General features: G+C 39.6%; 1 non-coding gene across 1 annotated transcript; it reads left to right on the forward strand.

Annotated features, from left to right (window-relative positions):
• Positions 1–16819: 16819 nt before the first annotated feature.
• On the forward strand, positions 16820–16925 carry LOC112745907 (small nucleolar RNA R71). Its single transcript, XR_003173813.1, has one exon. It is a non-coding gene; the product is annotated as a small nucleolar RNA R71 (small nucleolar RNA).
• The last annotated feature ends 3373 nt before the right edge of the window (positions 16926–20298 follow it).

Raw genomic sequence — 20298 nt, forward strand, 5'->3', positions numbered from 1 at the left:
ATGTATAAGGAAAGGGGGTGGGGTAATAGACATAGGGACGATCGGGTTTACAAAAGAAGGGGGAAGGGTCAGGGGATATAAGGAATCACGTATATAATCAAGTAAGGGAAATAGGGAATAAATGATACGGGGGAGGATTTGGTTCAGGAATAGAAGATTTGGTTGGGAGATTGATATGATAAACTAAATAGCTCAGCGCCTAACTTCGATGGAGAAGTGTGAAGCCCTGCGCCTAACTTGACTCAAGCCGGCGCCTTACTTGGATCAAGGGCTTCGGACTTGGCGCCTAACTCAAGGAATCCTGCGCTTAGCTTGAGGCCTCCCAAGCGTTCACGTTACTTCCGCGCCCAACTTGGAAAATGCCGCGCCTAACTTGGATGGTGGCCCTTCAAGTGCTGCGCCCAACGTGTTCCCTTGGCCTTTAACCTTGCGCCTAATTTGAAAATTCTCAAATTAGGCACAGACCCTCCAGAAAAAATTGCTCTTTGGTGCATAGCATGTGGCGCCTAACTTGGGAATTTCAAGTTAGGCCTCAACTTTTCTAAATCAATATACTCTCGGGTGTTCGAAACTCTGTATTCAAGAACCTGCTTCCATTTCAATGACTCTGCATGATCCAAACACACGTAAAATAAAGGAAAAATAGTAAAAACTCAACTAAAACTAAATAAATGATAAAATCAAACCAACAGAAATCAAACTAAAGGATACAAAAATATCGGGTTGCCTCCCGACAAGGGCTTCTTTACTGTCACTAGCTTGACGGTCAGCTCCTCTAAGGATGAGGATCTGACGAGCAGATATTTTATACGCTTTTTGGGGTTGATTTCATGTAGTTTTTAGTATGTTTTAGTTAGTTTTTAGTATATTTTCATTAGTTTCTAGGCAAAATTCATATTTCTGGACTTTACTATGAGTTTGTGTGTTTTTCTGTAATTTTAGGTATTTTCTGGCTGAAATTGAGGGAGTTGAGCAAAAATCTAATTCAGGCTGAAAAAAGACTGCTGATGTTGTTGGATTCTGACCTCTCTGCACTCGGAATGGATTTTCTGGAACTACAAGAGTCCAATTTGCGCGCTCCCAATTGCGTTGGAAAGTACACATCCAGGGCTTTCTAGCAATATATAATAGTCCATACTTTGCTCAAGGATAGACGACGTAAACTGGCATTCAACGCCAGTTCCATGTTGCAGTCTGGCGTTCAGCGCCAGAAACAGGTTACAAGTTGGAGTTCAATGCCAGAAACAGGTTACAACCTGGCGTTCAACTCCAGAAACAGCCCAGGCACGTGAGAAGCTTAAGTCTCAGCCCCAGCACACACTAAGTGGGTCCCAGAAGTGAATTTCTGCACTATCTATCATAGTTTACTCATTTTCTGTAAACCTATGTTACTAGTTTAGTATTTAAACAACTTTTAGAAATTTATTTTGTATCTCATGACATTTTGGATCTGAACTTTGTACTCTTTGACGGCATGAGTTTCTAAACTCTATTGTTGTGGGTGAGGAGCTCTGCTGTGTCTTGATGAATTAATGCAACTATTTCTATTTTCTATTCAACACGCTTGTTTCTATCTAAGATGTTCATTCGCACTTCAATGTGACGGATGTGATGATCCGTGACACTCATCACCATTCTAAACCTATGAACGCGTGCCTGACAACCACCTCCGTTCTACCTTCGATTGAATGATTATTTCTTGGATTCCTTAATCAGAATCTTCGTGATATAAGCTAGAATCCATTGGCGGCATTCTTAAGAATCCGGAAAGTCTAAACCTTGTCTGTGGTATTCCGAGTAGGATTCAAGGATTGAATGACCGTGACGAGCTTTAAACTCGCGAGTGCTGGGCGTAGTGACAGACGCAAAAGGATAGTAAATCCTATTCCAGTATGATCGAGAACCGACAGATGATTAGCCGTGCGGTGACAGCGCACCTGGACCATTTTCACTGAGAGGACGGTTGGTAGCCATTGACAACGGTGATCCACCAATACACAACTTGCCATGGGAGAAACCTTGCGTGCATGAAGAAGAAGACAGGGGGAAAGCAGAGATTCAGAAGACAAAGCATCTCCAAAACTCCAACATATTCTCCATTACTACATAACAAGTATTTAATTCATGCTCTTTTATTTTTCGCAATCCAAACTGATAATTATAATTGATATCCTGACTAAGAATTACAAGATAACCATATATTTCTTCAATCCAACAATCTCCGTGGGATTCGACCCTTACTCACGTAAGGTATTACTTGGACGACCCAGTGCACTTGCTGGTTAGTTGTGCAAATTTGTGAAGAAATAGTAATATTGACATTGACATACACAATTTCGTGCACCAAGTTTTTGGCGCCGTTGCCGGGAATTGTTCGAGTTTGGACAACTGACGGTTTATTTTGTTGTTTAGATTAGGAAAATTTTTTATTATTGTTCTTGTTAAAATTTTAGAATCCTTATTTTCGTTTTCATAAATTTTTCGAAATTTTACTTTCTTTTTTTTTTACTAATAATTGAGTTTTTCTGTTTGAGTTCAGTTTCATGTTCTAAGTTTGGTGTCAATTGCATGCTCTTTGTGTTCCTTCAATTTTTCAAAAATACTTTTTCTCCAATTAGTTCATGTATTTTTTGAATGTGTCTATTTTCTTGGGAATAGTTGTCCATTTAAGTTTTTCTTTTTAAAAAATTTTTTTTTTTAAATAATTTTTTTCTTTGATTAAATCTTGTGCCAAACTTTAAGTTTGGTGTTCTCTTATTAATTTTTCTTTAATTTTCGAAAATTTTATTGTGGTCTTCTAAAAAATTTTAAGTTTGGTGTTCTTTCTTCATGTTCTTGTTGTTCTTGTGAGTCCTCAAGGTGTTCTTGAGTTTTTCTTGTGTCTTGATCTTAAAATTTTTAAGTTTGGTGTTCCTTGGTGTTTTTCCTCCAAAATTTTCGAAAACAAGGAGCATTAGATCTAAAAATTTTAAATCTTGTGCCATTTTATTGTTTTTCTCTTTCCTCATTAAATTCAAAAATATCTTTTCTCTCTATTTTGAAGCAAACTTTCGAAAATTACTTTTAAAATTCAGATTTTTATTTCAAAATTTAAAATCTTTTTCAAAAATCATATCCAAAATTTTTCAAATCTTCTTAACTAAGTAATTATTTTAGTTTTAAATTTTTGTTCTTAATTTTCGAATTCTATATTTAATTTCAAACTATTTTATTCTCTTTTCTTTTATTATTTATTTATTCATTCCCTTTTTACAAAATAAAAAAAATTAATAAAAATATATTCTATTTGCTATTCATATCAATTCCCTTTTCTCCATCATGGACCTAAGCGGAAATGAACAGTCCAGAAGGACTCTGGGGTCATATGCTAACCCCATTACTGCTTCATATGGAAGTAGTATCTGTATACCCTCCATTGGAGTCAGTAGCTTTGAGTTGAATCCTCAGCTCATTATCATGGTGCAGCAAAGTTGCCAGTATTCCGGTCTGCCACAGGAAGAACCTACAGAGTTTCTGGCACAGTTTTTAGAGATTGCTGACACAGTACATGATAAGGAAGTAGATTAGGATATCTATAGACTATTACTATTTCCATTTGCTGTAAAATACCAAGCTAAGAGGTGGTTAAATAACCAACCTAAGGCTAGCATAAGGACATGAAAACAGCTGACAGAAAAATTCCTGAATCAATACTTTCCTCCAAAACGGATGACACAGCTAAGGCTGGACATCGAAGGCTTTAAACAAGGAGATAATGAATCTCTTTATGATGCCTGGGAGAGATACAGAGAGATGCTAAGAAAATGCCCCTCTGAAATGTTTTCAGAGTGGGTTCAGTTAGACATCTTCTATTATGGGCTTACAGAAAGAGCTCAGATTTCTATAGACTACTCAGCTGGTGGATCTATCCACATGAGAAAGACAATTGAAGAAGCTCAAGAGCTCATTGATACAGTTGCCAGAAATCAGCATCTGTACCTAAGCAGTGAACCTTCCATGAAAGAAGAGGCTAAAACAGTGACTGTTGAACTCATCCCTGCAGAACAAGCTACTGAATTCAATCAGCAATTGGATTTTCTAACAGAACAGCTTGCCAAATTCAAGGAGATACTACAAGAAACAAGAATGGCTAATATAAATATGGAAGTACAGTTAAAGCAAACAGAACAGTAACTGTCAAAACAAATAACAGAAGAGTGACAAGCAGTTCAATTAAGAAGTGGAAAAACATTAAATACCCCACCTCAAGGTAGCAGGAAGCCAAGAAATGAGCAAACTACCCAAGATCCATCTGAGGACAGTAAGAGCCCAGAGAGGAATAATTTTGGCGCTCAAACTCCAGAAAATGGGTGGAAAGCTGGCGTTGAACGCCCAACCCATGCTCAGTCCTGGCGTTCAACGCCAGAAACAAGCAAGGAATTGGCGTTGAACGCCCAAAGGAAGCACAGTTCTGGCGTTCAGACGCCAGGAACAGGTGAGGAGTTGGCATCTAACGTCGCTCCAGCTTCCAACCTTGGCATTCAACTGCCAGTGAGGGATCAGACATACACAAGTGCTGATAACAACCCCTCTAAAAAGGCTTCTCCAACCACCTCTGTAAAAAATAAACCTGCAGCAACTAAGGTTGAGGAATATAAAGCCAAGATACCTTATCCTCAAAAACTCCGCCGAGAGGAGCAGGATAAGCAATTTGCTCGCTTTGCAGATTATCTCAAGACTCTTGAAATAAAGATTCCGTTTGCAGAGGCACTTGAGCAAATACCTTCTTATGCCAAGTTCATGAAAGAGATCTTGAGTCATAAGAAGGATTGGAGAGAAACTGAAAGAGTTCTCCTCACTGAAGAATGCAGTGCAGTCATTCTGAAAAGCTTTCCAGAAAAGCTTAAAGATCCCAGGAGCTTTCTGATACCATGCATATTAGAGGGTAATTGCACCAGGACAGCTTTATGTGATCTTGGAGCAAGCATCAACCTAATACCTGCATCCACTATCAGAAAGCTTGGTTAAACTGAAGAAGTTAAACCAACCCGGATATGTCTCCAACTTGCTGATGGCTCCATTAAATACCCATCAGGCATGATTGAAGACATGATTGTCAGGGTTGGGCCATTCGCCTTTCCCACTAACTTTGTAGTGCTGGAAATAGAGGAGCACAAGAGTGCTACTCTCATTCTAGGAAGACCTTTCCTAGCAACTGGACGAACTCTCATTGATGTCCAAAAGGGGGAAGTAATCCTGAGAGTCAATGAGGATGAGTTTAAGTTGAATGCTGTCAAGGCCATGCAGCATCCAGACACACCAAAAGACTGCATGAAAGTTGATCTCATTGACTCTTTGGTAGAGGAGGTCAACATGGCTGAAAGTCTCGAATTAGAGCTGGAATACATCTTTAAAGAGGTTCAGCTTGATTTGGAGGGTTCAGAGGAATTGAAAGAGCCTCTGAGACTTCCTCAGGAAGAGGGGAAACCTCCTAAACCTGAGCTCAAGCCATTACCACCATCCCTGAAATATGCATTTCTGGGAGAAGGTGACACTTTTCCAGTGATCATAAGCTCTGCTTTAAATCCACTAGAAGAGGAAGCACTAATTCAAGTGCTAAGGACACACAAGATAGCTCTTGGGTGGTCCATAAGTGACCTTAAGGGCATAAGCCCAGCTAGATGCATGCACAAAATCCTATTGGAGGATGATGCTAAGCCAGTAGTTCAACCACAGAGGCGGCTAAATCCAGCCATGAAAGAAGTGGTGCAGAAAGAGGTCACCAAATTACTGGAGGCTGGGATTATTTATCCTATTTCTGATAGCCCCTGGGTGAGCCCTGTCCAAGTTATCCCCAAAAAGGGAGGCATGACAGTGGTTCATAATGAAAAAAATAAACTGGTTCCTACAAGAACAGTTACAAGGTGGCGCATGTGTATTGACTACAGAAGGCTCAATACAGCTACTAGAAAGGATCATTTTCCTTTACCATTCATAGACCAGATGCTAGAAAGACTACCAGGTCATGATTATTACTGCTTTTTGGATGGCTATTCAGGCTACAACCAAATTGCAGTAGATCCCCAAGATCAAGAGAAAACAGCATTCACATGTCCATCTGGAGTGTTTGCTTACAGAAGGATGCCATTTGGGCTGTGTAATGCGCCTGCAACCTTTCAGAGATGCATGCTCTCTATTTTCTCTGATATGGTGGAAAAATTTCTAGAAGTCTTCATGGATGACTTCTCAGTATATGGAGACTCATTCAGCTCCTGTATTGATCACCTAACACTGGTTCTGAAAAGATGCCAAGAGACCAACCTAGTTTTAAACTGGGAGAAATGTCACTTTATGGTGACTGAAGGAATTGTCCTTGGGCATAAAATTTCAAATAGGGGAATAGAGGTGGATCAAGCTAAGGTAGAGGTGATTGAAAAATTACCACCACCTGCCAATGTTAAGGCAATCAGAAGCTTTCTGGGGCATGCAGGATTCTATAGGAGGTTTATAAAGGATTTTTCAAAAATCACAAAACCTCTGAGCAATCTGCTAGCTGCTGACACGCCATTTGTGTTTGGCACAGAGTGTCTGCAGGCGTTTGAAACTTTGAAAGCTAAGCTGGTCACAGCACCAATTATTTCTACACCAGACTGGACATTACCATTTGAACTAATGTGTGATGCCAGTGACCATGCCATTAGTGCAGTACTGGGGCAGAGGCATGACAAGCTTCTGCATGTCATTTATTATGCTAGCCGTGTTCTAAATGATGCCCAGAAAAATTACACAACCACAGAAAAAGAATTGCTTGCAGTGGTTTATGCCATTGACAAGTTTAGATCATACTTAGTAGGATCAAAAGCGATTGTGTACACTGACCATGCTGCTCTTAAATATCTTCTCACAAAGCAGGATTCAAAACCCAAGCTCATAAGATGGGTGTTGCTTCTGCAAGAGTTTAATATAGAAATAAGAGACAGAAAAGGGATAGAGAACCAAGTGGCTGATCATCTATCCCGGATAGAACCAGTAGAAGGGGAGTTTCCCCCTCTCTTGAGATCTCTGAGACCTTTCCGGATGAGCATTTGTTTGCCATTCAGGAAACACCATGGTTTGCAGACATTGCAAACTATAAAGCTACAAGGTTCATACCCAAGGAGTACAACAGGCAACAAAAGAAAAAATTAATTACCGATGCAAAGTACTACTTGTGGGATGAACCCTATCTCTTTAAGAGATGTGCAGACGGAATAATCCATAGGTGTGTGCCTAAAGAAGAAGCACAGAGGATCTTATGGCATTGCCATGGATCATAATACGGAGGCCATTTCGGAGGTGAGCGAACAGCCACCAAGGTCCTCCAATGTGGCTTCTACTGGCCTACACTCTATAGGGATTCCCGAGAGTTTGTACGTAACTGTGACAGTTGCCAAAGAGCTGGTAATCTGCCTCATGGTTATGCCATGCCTCAACAAGGAATCTTGGAGATTAAGTTGTTTGACGTGTGGGGAATTGATTTCATGGGACCTTTCCCACCATCATACTCAAACACTTATATTCTGGTGGCAGTCGACTATGTATCAAAATGGGTAGAGGCCGTTGCCACACCCACCAATGATACTAAAACAGTACTGAAGTTCCTCCAGAAACATATCTTCAGCAGGTTTGGTATCCCTAGGGTACTAATCAGTGATGGGGGCACTCACTTCTGCAACAAATAGCTTTACTCTGCCATGGTCCAGTATGGGATTCACTACAAGGTGGCGACTCCATATCATCCACAAACAAACGGGCAAGCTGAAGTCTCTAATAGAGAACTAAAAAGAATCCTGGAACGGACTGTAAGTACCCGTAGAAAGGATTGGGCAAGAAGCTTGGATGATGCTCTGTGGGCTTACAGAACAGCATTCAAGACTCCTATAGGGACCTCTCCATACCAGCTTGTGTATGGTAAGGCCTGTCATCTGCCCGTGGAACTGGAACATAAGGCCTACTGGGCAACCAGATTCCTAAACTTTGATGCCAAATTAGCTGGAGAAAAAAGATTGCTCCAGCTGAATGAGCTAGAGAAATTCAGATTCTCTGCTTTCAAAAATGCCAAGCTTTATAAAGAGAAATCGAAAAGGTGGCATGATAGAAATCTGTCATCTAGAGTCTTTGAACCAGGACAAAAAGTTCTGTTATTTAACTCTAGGCTCAGGCTATTCCCCGGGAAACTGAAATCCCAGTGGAGGGGACCATATGTGATTACAAGTGTATCACCATATGGTTATGTGGAGCTTCAAGACATTGATTCTGATAAGAAGTTCATTGTTAATGGACAGAGAATCAAGCATTATCTTGAAGGCAATGTTGAGCAAGAGTACTCAAGGCTGAGGCTAGATTAAAAGCTCAGCAAGGTCTAGCTAAAGACAATAAAGAAGCGCTTGCTGGGAGGCAACCCAGTCATTAGCTAAACTATTTCTGTTATTTTATTTTATTTTATTTTATTCCTCATTTTAATTATATGAGCTTAATATTAACAAGGTAAAGAATCAATTGCATAAGTCCACAGGGTTACAGAAGAATTCAGAGCACAAAATAGCAAAAAGGAAGCTCACTGGTGCTAAAGAAGCCAGCAAAGGCTGTTTTGGGCGTTGAACGCCCAAAAGAAGCATCCACTGGGCGTTGAACGCCAGTAAGGATAGCCATCTAGGCGTTAAACGCCAGAAAGAAGCATCTTCTGGGCGTTGAACACCAGAAAGAAGCACCTTCTGGGCGTTTAACGCCAGATTTACTGCATCCTGGGCGTTCAGAAAAATGCCTAGTGACAAAGGAGTTCCTGGCGTTCAACGCCAGAAAGAAGCAACAGCTGGGTGTTGAACGCCCAGGAGAAGCTACACATGGGCGTTAAACGCCCAAAACATGCAGCGTTTGGGCGTTTAACGCCAGGATTGTGGGGAGTAGGCAATTTCGTTTTCAATTCAATTTTTTTTCCATTTTTTATGTTTCAATTCATGATTTCTTGCACAAACATGTTACAAATCCTAATTTTTCAAATCCTTTTTCAAAAGATATTAAATGTATCCTAATTCATAAACCCTTTTTCTTAATACTCTTCAAATTATTTTTCAAATCCTTTTCAAAACAAATCTATCTCTTTTCCTTCTAAAATCTTTTCAACTCATCAATATCTTTTTCAAATATTCACATTATCTTTTTCAAAATACAGATTTATCTTTTTCAAATATCTTTCATATCTTTTCAATTTTAAATCACATCTTTTCCTATCATACTTATCTTTTCCAAATCACTTTTTCTATCATATCTTTTTCAAATAAATTTCGAAACCCACCCCCCCTTCCCCTTAAATATTGGTTCGGCCTCTCCCCCTCTCCTCCACAAGTTGCGCCTAGCTCTCCTTCTATCCCTCTCTTTTCTTTTCTTTTGCTTGAGGACAAGCAAACCTCTAAGTTTGGTGTGGTTATCCGTGATCACTAAACCATACCCACTAAGATCATGGCTCCTAAGGGAAAACAACCCACTCCAAGAGGCAAGAAAGAGAGTATTCCAAAACCACTTTGGAATCAAGGGAAGTTCTTAACCAAAGAACATTCAGACCATTACTACAAAATAATGGGTCTAAGATCAGTGATCTCGGAAGTCAAATTTGATCTGAAAGAAGATGAATATCCGGAGATCCAAGAGCAAATTCAAAATAGGAACTGGAAAATCCTAGCTAATCATGAAACAAAAGTGGGAAGGAATATGGTTCAGGAGTTCTACGCCAATATGTGGCAAACAGACAGGCAGAGAATATCTGGAACTGCCCTCTATGACTATCGGACCTTGGTCAGAGGAAAGATTGTTCACATCCACCCTGACAAAATCAGGGAGATCTTTTAAGCTACCTCAGCTGAAAGATGACCCAGACTCCTTCAATAGGAGAATGATGAGAACAAACAAGGGCCTGGACAAGATTCTAGAGGATATATGCATCCCTGGAGCCAGGTGGACCACCAGCACCAAGGGCATCCCAAATGAACTCAAGAGAGAAGATCTCAAACCAGTCGCCAGAGGGTGGCTGGACTTCATTGGGCATTCTATATTGCCCACTAGCAACTGCTCTGAAGTCACCGTTAAAAGAGCAGTGATGATCCATTGCATTATGTTGGGAAAAGAAGTGAAAGTTCATCAACTGATTTCATGTGAACTTTACATAATTGCAAACAAGATCTCCAAAGATGCCAGGTTGGCTTATCCAAGCTTAATCTCTATGCTCCGCAAAGATGCTGGAGTGAAGATGGGAATAACGGAGTATATCTCAGTTGAGCAGCCAATCACTAAAACTATAATGGAAAAACAACAATTGCAAGATGACCCCATCAAGAGGAGGGCACAGGAATTTCTCCCGGAAATCCCTTAATTTGAATATTGGGAACATCTTGAAGCATATGTTACTAAGTTGCGAGAAGCTATGGACCAAATAAAGGAAGAATAGCAAAATCAAAACAGCATGCTCTGCAAACTGCTCAGAGAACAAGAAGAGCAAGGGCGTAAACTGAAGGAATTAAAGCATCAGAAACTATCTCTTGAAGGGCCAAGCACTCCACAGACTAAAGAGGCATCCACTTCCCAAATTCAAGGTTGTTGAGTTCTAATCTTAGCCTTAACTCTCTGATAATTGTTCTTATTTAAGTTTTACCTTAGAAGTTATATATAAATAGTAGTAATTAGTATCTATATTTTGATTTTATCTCCAATTAAGCTATAATTTATTTTTCTCATCATCATTAAACATGAATAAAATAGCAGATTTTCTTTAGAATAAGGAGGCAATATTTTTCGAGTTTTTAATAAGAAAAATTCTAATTATTTACATGTGGTGGCAATGCTTTTTGTCTTCTGAATGAATTCTTGAACAGTGCATATGTCTTTTGAATTTGATGTTTATGAATGTTAAATATGTTGGCTCTCGAAAGAATGATGAAAAAGGAGAAATGTTATTTGATAATCTGAAAAATCATAAAAAAATGATTCTTGAAGCAAGAAAAAGCAGTGAATACAAAAGCTTGTAAAAAAAAAAAGAGAAGCAAGCAGAAAAAGCCAATAGCCCTTAAAACCAAAAGGTAGGGGCAATAAAAAGGATCCAAGGCTTTGAGCATCAGTGGATAGGAGGGCCTAAAGGAATCAAATCCTGGCCTAAGCGGCTAAACCAAGCTGTCCCTAACCATGTGCTTGTGGCGTCAAGGTGTCAAGTGAAAACTCGAGACTGAGCAGTTAAAGTCAAGGTCCAAAGCAAAAAGAAGAGTGTGCTTAAGAACCCTGGACACCTCTAATTGGGGACTCTAGCAAAGCTGAGTCAAAATCTGAAAAGGTTCACCCAATTATGTGTCTGTGGCATTTATGTATCCAGTGGTAATACTAGAAAACAAAGTGCTTAGGGCCACAGCCAAGACTCATAGAGTAGCTGTGTTCAAGAATCAACATACTGAACTAGGAGAATCAATAACACTATCTAAATTCTAAGTTCCTATGGATGCCAATCATTCTGAGCCTCAATGGATAAAGTGAGATGCCAAAACTGTTCGGACGCAAAAAGCTACTAGTCCCGCTCATCTAATTAGAATCTGAGCTTCACTCAAAAACTCTGAGAAATTATTGCTTCTTGACTTATTTGTATTCTATTTTATTTGTCTAGTTGCTTGGGTACAAGCAACAGTTTAAGTTTGGTGTTGTGATGAGCGGATATTTTATACGCTTTTTGGGGTTGATTTCATGTAGTTTTTAGTATGTTTTAGTTAGTTTTTAGTATATTTTCATTAGTTTCTAGGCAAAATTCATATTTCTGGACTTTACTATGAGTTTGTGTATTTTTCTGTAATTTCAGGTATTTTCTGGCAGAAATTGAGAGAGCTGAGCAAAAATCTGATTCAGGCTGAAAAAGGACGGTTGATGCTGTTGGATTCTGACCTCTCTGCACCCGGAATGGATTTTCTGGAGCTACAAGAGTCCAATTGGTGCGCTCCTAATTGCGTTGGAAAGTCGACATCCAGGGCTTTCTAGCAATATATAATAGTCCATACTTTGCTCAAGGATAGACGACGTAAACTGGCATTCAACGCCAGTTCCATGTCGTAGTCTGGCGTTCAGCGCCAGAAACAGGTTACAAGTTGGAGTTCAATACCAGAAACAGGTTACAACCTGGCGTTCAACTCCAGAAACAGCCCAGGCACGTGAGAAGCTTAAGTCTCAGCCCCAGCACACACCAAGTGGGCCCCAAAAGTGGATTTCTGCACTATCTATCATAGTTTACTCATTTTCTGTAAACCTAGGTTACTAGTTTAGTATTTAAACAACTTTTAGAAATTTATTTTGTATCTCATGACATTTTGGATCTGAACTTTGTACTCTTTGATGGCATGAGTCTCTAAACTCCATTGTTGGGGATGAGGAGCTCTGCTGTGTCTTGATGAATTAATGCAACTATTTTTGTTTTCTATTCAACACGCTTGATTCTATCTAAGATGTTCATTCGCAGTTCAATGTGATGTATGTGATGATCCGTGACACTCATCACCATTCTCAACCTACGAACGCGTGCCTGACAACCACCTCCGTTCTACCTTCGACTGAATGATTATCTCTTGGATTCCTTAATCAGAATCTTCGTGGTATAAGCTAGAATCCATTGGCGGCATTCTTGAGAATCCGGAAAGTCTAAACATTGTCTATGGTATTCTGAGTAGGATTCAAGGATTGAATGACCGTGACGAGCTTCAAACTCACGAGTGCTGGGAATAGTGGCAGACGCAATAGGATAGTAAATCCTATTCCAGTATGATCGAGAACCGACAGATGATTAGCCGTGCGGTGACAGCGCACCTGGACCATTTTCACTGAGAGGACAGTTGGTAGCCATTGATAACGGTGATCCACCAACACACAGCTTGCCATGGGAGAAACCTTGCGTGCGTGAAGAAGAAGACAGGGGGAAAGCAGAGATTTAGAAGACAAAGCATCTCCAAAACTCCAACATATTCTCCATTACTGCATAACAAGTATTTAATTCATGCTCTTTTATTTTTCGCAATCCAAACTGATAATTATAATTGATATCTTGACTAAGAATTACAAGATAACCATAGATTGCTTCAAGCCAACAATCTCTGTGGGATTCGACCCTTACTCACGTAAGGTATTACTTGGATGACCCAGTGCACTTGCTGGTTAGTTGTGCGGATTTGTGAAGAAATAGTAATATTGACATTGACATACACAATTTCGTGCACCAGGATCATATGGGCTCAGCTCTTCACCCCTCACTGTGAATCTTCTCCTTGTGTCCCTATAAAGTAGCTCAATATGCTCCAGAGAGAGGATTCTGTTTATTGTATAAGTGAATACTGGATTGCTAGTCAACACCACCTTCATTCCTAGGGAGAAGCCTTCAGTGGGAATCTTTTTGTTTCTCCATCCCCTGGGTACTTTCTTCTTTTTGGGAACCTTCTCCTTGGTGGATGATGCATTCCCGACACCAAACTTAGGTTTAATTTCAGGAGGAATTTTATTGATTGTCACCAAAGGAGGTTTGAGCTGCAGATTTTGCTGTGCATCATCAGGGGGTTCTTAAAGGTGTGGATCAATAAGCTCAGTCTGCATGAACCTCTCTTCTTCACCTGCTAAATGTATATCTTTGAAGACATGAAAGACTAGTTGCTCATTATGCACTCTAAGCATTAATTCACCTTCTTCCACATTAATCAGAGCTCTTCCAATGGCTAGGATTGGTCTTCCTAGAATTATAGAGGCATTCTCATCCTCCCCTGTGTCAAGAATCACAAAATCTGCTGGGAGGAAGAACTTACCCACTTTGACCAAGATATTCTCCACTAATCCATATGCTGGCTTCATAGATTTGTCTGCCATCTATAATGCTATCTGGTGCACGAATTATGAATCACACTTTTCATAACTCGTACCACTGACCAGCAAGTGCACTGGGTCGTCCAAGTAATACCTCACGTGAGTAAGGGTCGAATCCCACGGAGATTGTTGGTTTGAAGCAATCTATGGTTATCTTGTAAATCTTAGTCAGGAAGTCAATTATGTTTATCAGTTGAATTGCAAATAAACAATAGAGCATGGATTAAAGGTTACTTGTTATGCAGTAATGGAGAATATGTTGGAGTTTTGGAGATGCTTTGTCTTCTGAATCTCTGCTTTCCTCTGTCTTCTTGTTCACGCACGCACGTCCTCCTATGGCAAGCTGTGTGTTGGTGGATCACCGTTGTCAATGGCTACCTTCCATCCTTCCAGTGAAAACTACGCTCACGCGCTCTGTCACAGCACGGTTAATCACCGGTTGGTTCTCGATCCGGTTGGAATAGGATTTACTATCCTTTTGCGTCTGTCACTAACGCCCAGCCTTCAGGAGTTTGAAGCTCGTCACAGTCATTCAATCCTTGAATCCTACTCGGAATACCACAGACAAGGTTTAGACTTTCCGGATTCTCATGAATGCCGCCATCAGTTCTAGCTTATACCACGGAGATTCTGATTAAGGAATCTAAGAGATACTCATTCAATCGTGCATAGAGCGGAGGTGGTTGTCAGGCACACGTTCATGATTTGAGGAAGGTGATGAGTGTCACAGATCATCACCTCCATCACAGTTAAGCGCGAATGAACATCTTAGATAGGAACAAGCGTGTTTGAATGGAAAACAGAAATACTTGCATTAATTCATCGAGACACAGCAGAGCTCCTCACCCCCAACAATGGGGTTTAGAGACTCATGCCGTCAGAGAATATAAAGTTTTGATCTAAAATGTCATGAGGTACCAAATAAGTCTCTAAAAGTTGTTTAAATACTAAACTAGTAGCCTAGGTTTACAACAAATGAGTAAACTATGATGGATGATGCAGAGATCCACTTCTGGGGCCCACTAGGTGTGTGCTGGGCTGAGAATTAAGCAATCCACGTGCAGAGGCCATTTGTGGAGTTGAACGCCAGTTTTTGTGCCAGTTTGGGCGTTTAACTCCAGCTTTTGGTCCTTTTCTGGCGCTGGACGCCAGAATTGGGCAGAGAACTGGTGTTGAACGCCAGTTTACGTTGTCTATCCTTGTGCAAAGTATGGACTATTATATATTGCTGGAAATCCCCGGATGTCTACTTTCCAACGCAATTGGAAGCATGCCATTTCGAGTTCTATAGCTCCAGAAAATCCACTTTGAGTGCAGGGAGGTCAGAATCCAACAGCATCAGCAGTCCTTTTTCAGCCTGAATCAGATTTTTGCTCAGCTCCTTCAATTTCAGCCAGAAAAATACCTGAAATTACAGAAAAATACACAACTCATAGTAAAGTCCAGAAATATGAATTTTTCCTAAAAACTAATGAAAATATACTAAAAACTAACTAAAACATACTCAAAACTATATGAAATTAACCCCAAAAAGCGTATAAAATATCCGCTCATCACTATCCTTGTGGGTTGTGCCTCTTGAATTTGCAGCTTCTTCATCACAGACAAGGGCATTAAATTGATGCTTGCTCCCAGATCACATAATGCTTTCTCAAAGGTTGTGCTCCCAATGGTGCATGGAATTTGAAAGCTCCCTGGATCCGGCATCTTCTTTGGTAAGTTATTCTGAATAATGGCACTACATTTCTTAGTCAGGACCACTGTCTCGTCTCCCTTTAAAGGCTTCTTCTTTGACAAAAACTCCTTCATGAATTTAACATAGAGAGGCATTTGCTCCAAAACCTCAGCAAAAGGAATATTGATTTGCAACTTTCTGAAGACTTCCAAGAACTTTGAAAATGGGTAGTCCTTGGTTTCCTTTCGAAGCCTCTGAGGATATGGCATTTTAGGCTTGTACTCAGGAGCCTTTGGCAATGTAGGATAAGTGTCAAGAGAGTCTGGGAATGGGTTGTCCGCACGCTTAGGAGGGACGTGCTCTACTTCTTCTTTCTTCTCCTCTGGAGCTTCTTTTTCAATTGGCTCCTCATTAACTTGTGCTTTCGTACTTGCCACTTGTCCACTTATCAAGGTGATAGCCTTGCATTCCTCTCTTGGATTTGGAATTGTATCACCTGGAAATGTACTTGCAGACCTCTCAGGTATTTGCTTGCTAAGTTGGCCCATTTGTACCTCCAAGTTTCTAATGGAGGCTCTGGTTTCCTGCATAAAACTCCTCATCATCTCCCAATTAGAATCTTCTTTGGATTTAGAATTTGCCTGCGGAGGTGGTTGTTGTTGATGAGACTGAAATTGGCGGTTATTGTGATTGTTCTGTTGGAAGCGGCCCTGAGAATTATTGTCAAAATTCTGAGGTCTCTGAGGTTGGTCCCTCCACCCAAAATTTGGGTGATTTCTCCACCTCTAATTGTATGTCTTAGAATATGGATCATTATTGGGATTTCTAGAACCACTCCTCATGTAATTGACTTGTTCAGAAGAGTATTGAGCATAATCATAATTATCATTTTGCACGAAATTACCTGTCATGTCATAAGAGACCTCTTGAGGTAGATTTTGGGTATTGATAGCTGAGACTTACATGCCACCCATCTGCTGAGTAAGTAGATTTATTTGCTGAGACATAAGCTTGTTCTGAGCAAGAATAGCATTAAGAGCTTCTACCTCCATAACACCCTTCTTCTGAGGAGCCTCAGAGTTCACAGGATTCTTATTAGATGAGTATAAATATTGGTTGCTAGCAACCAACTCAATAAGCTCAATAGTCTCCTCCGGTGTCTTCTTCATGTGCAATGAACCAATTGCAGAATTATCTAAGCACATCTTGGACATCTCACCCAAGCCTTCATAAAAGATATGTAGTTGGTTCCATTTGGAGAACATGTCCGGAGGGCATTGCCTAGTCAGTAGCTTGTATCTCTCCCAAGCTTCATAAAGAGTTTCACCATCCTTCTGCCTGAAGTTCTGAACCTCTACCCTAAGCTTAGCCAGCTTCTTTGGTGGGAAAAATTTAGTAAGAAACCCTGTAACAACCTTGTCCCAAGTATCCAAACTCTCCTTGGGTTGGGAATCTAGCCATAGCTTTGCTCTATCCCTCAGAGCATACGGAAAGAGCATGAGTTTGTACATCTCAGGGTTCACTCTATTCGTCTTCACAGTATCACAAATCTGTAGAAAATTAGAAATAAATTGATTTGGGTCTTCTTGGGGAAGACCATGATACTGGCAGTTTTGTTGCACCAGGGTGACCAATTGTGGCTTCAACTCAAAGTTGTTTGCAGCTATAGGAGGCACCACAATGCTCTTTCCATAAAGATCTGCAGTAGGAGCAGTGTAAGAGCCAAGCACTCTCCTAGGTTGTTCATTCCCATTCGAATTTGCCATATTGGCATTAGCAGCATTATTATGATCCATAGTAGATTCTGCAGCCTTGTAAAGTCTTACTTGTTGCAAACGCCGCCTGAAAGTCCTTTTTGGTTCAGGATCAAAGTCTAAGAGAGGTTCCGTGTCTCTGTTCCTGCGCATAAACAGACAGAAGGTAAGAAAAGATAGAATTCTCTACGTCAGAGTGTAGAGAATTCCCAGTGAAGTAACTTGTGTAAAGAAATAAAATAAAACAATTAAATAATTAAAGCAATAAGTTCGAAAATTATAAATAAAATCAAAGTGAAAATTTCAAATTTTTTTTAAAAATTGAACAGGAAAATTAAATTAAAAATAACTGGGCAATACCAAACTTAATTTTTGAAATTAGAAAGAAATAGTTGAGCCAAATTTCGAAAATTTAAAGCTTAAAATTTAAATGAGACTAATAAAATAAGAGAAATAAAAATAATAAAAGAAAATAAAAAAGAAAAAAAATGAAAATGGCTAAAATAAAAAAAAAGGAAACGAAAGAAGGTGGAAATAATCACAATTGACGTTAAAGTAATATATAAGAAAAATGAAATGAAGACAGGGACTTGATGAACGAAAAGGAAGAGAAAATAAAGGAAAAAAAATGAAAAACAAAGATTAATAATACTAAAATAAAAATAATTAAAAGAAAAATGATCTAATCTAAGAAATCAAACAACGAATAGTTGTCAATCACAATCGATCCCCGGCAACGGCGCCAAAAACTTGGTGTGGAATTTATAACCCACAAACTAACCGGCAAGTGCACCGGGTTGTACCAAGTAATACCTCAGGTGAGTGAGGGTCGATCCCACGAGGATTAATGGACTAAGCAACAATGGTTAATTAATTTACTTAGTTAGACAAGAAGAAAATGGTGTTGAGAGTTCAATTGCATTAAATAGTAATTAAGAATATCAGAAAGCAAGCAGTAAATAAGTTGTGAAATATATATGGAGAAACAGTTAAGGCTTTAGAGTTATCTATTTTCCTGATTGACTTTTCTTACTAACTATTTTAAGAATGCAAGATTTAATTCATGGCAAACTATATGTGACTAAACCCTAATTCCTTAGACCTTTTTAGTCTCCTCTAACTCTCATCAACCACCAATTCCTTGGTCAATTAATTCCAATTAGGGGGTGAAGTTCAATTCTAGTTATATGCCACAGAAATCCTAATTACCCAAATATAAGAGGATTATATGTCACGTATCCCATTAAATACAGATAATTAGAAATTTAGAAGAAGATGTTTTCAAGCTGTTGTTCAAGTAAAGAGCTTTTCCAAGTTATACAAGAACTCAATTAGAAAGAGGGTCATACTTCTGTTCCACCCAATTTCATAAAATAAAGAACGAAAACAATTCTTGAATTATATGAATCAATACATGAATTCAAATAGAAAATCAATAGAATCAATCCATACAATAGACAGAGCTCCTAACCTTAACAGTGGAGGTTTAGTTGCTCATGGTTCAGAGTGGAAACTAGGATTCTCTTAAACTGTGAATTGTGAATAATGTGGAATAATCCCAAGAAGAGAAGTTTCTTTTCTCTTTTATATCTAATCCTAGTTAATGTAAATTATAATTTCTAAAACTAAAATAATATCTTTTCCTATTTTAAAATAAAAAAATTAAAGTTTTAATTAAGAATCAATCAACAATCCGTGCGAGCCTTGTAAGCGTGGGGACCACTTGGCCGTTGAAGGGGAGCTTGTGCCTAACTTGGTATAGGTTGCGCCTTACTTGAGTGGCACAGTGAGGAAATTAAAGGCACTTGATGCTCATAGCTTGCGCCTTACTTGAGTGAAAGGTGCGCCTAACTTGGAGTGCCACCTCCAATATTGTGTGCTTTTGATGTGTCTTGCGCCTAACTTGAAAATTCTCAAGTTAGGCGCAGCCTTGGCAGTATGGTTGAAGAAGAAATATAGACTATTATATATCGTTGGAAAGCTCTGAAAGTTAGCTTTCCAACGCTACTAGAATCACATCAATTGAACCTCTGTAGCTCCAGTTATTTAGGTTTGATTACAGAGAGGTCAGGTTTGACAACATCATTCGCCTTCTTCTCTTTTTCTGCAGAAACTCCATCAAATCCATCCGAATGCTACCTAAAATAAACAGAATTGCACACAACTCAAAGTAGCATCCATAGTGGTTAAAAGATAATTAATTCTTGATTAAACTCAACAAATTAAATGCAAATTCACTAGGAAAAGATAGAAAAGATGCTCACGCATGAAGAACCACCTCAATATACACCGTCTCCATATCCTTATCAAGACGAACTACCTTCCTGTCATGAGCCCTTCCTCCCAAGCAATGAACCCTCCTATCCACCCTAAACCCCAATAGATGATTCTATCACTTCACTACTTCATGAGCAACGTGAAACTCAAAGGAAGACAGTAGAATTCGCGGCTGCCTTGACCGAGTTAGTAAGTCGATTAGCTTCGCAACGCTTGGACACTCAAAGCACTCCCATGGCCACATGTTGAGAATCAACCGAAGAGCATAGCATGAAGGAGAGAATAAAAATGCCAGTGGAGAATAAGGAGTGGGATTTTGTACAAAAGCAATTAGAGAAAGTCGAAATTGTCGAAGAAGAGGAAGTGATTGAAGACTTAGGAGATGCGGAACCTCCATGGGAATCTCAAGTCATAGAGCCTCCTTCCAAGAAGTTGAAACTGATGTTGAGGACGCTGCGCAATGATGGGTTGGAAACAAATTCCAACACCTAACACTCACCGGCAAGTGTACCGGGTCACATCAAGTAGTAAAACTCACTTAGAGTGAGGTCGATCCCACAGAGATTGATGGATCAAGCAACTTTAGTGGGTGATTAGTTTAGTCAAGCTAACATTAAAGTGAAATTGGATGAAATGTAGCCAACAGAAAGTAAATAGCATGGAAAATTAAAGTGCAAAAAGTAAAGTGACTGAAACTTAAAGAACAAG

This window comes from Arachis hypogaea, chromosome 14 (assembly GCF_003086295.3).
Source record: "Arachis hypogaea cultivar Tifrunner chromosome 14, arahy.Tifrunner.gnm2.J5K5, whole genome shotgun sequence".
Classification (NCBI taxonomy): Eukaryota; Viridiplantae; Streptophyta; class Magnoliopsida; order Fabales; family Fabaceae; genus Arachis; species Arachis hypogaea.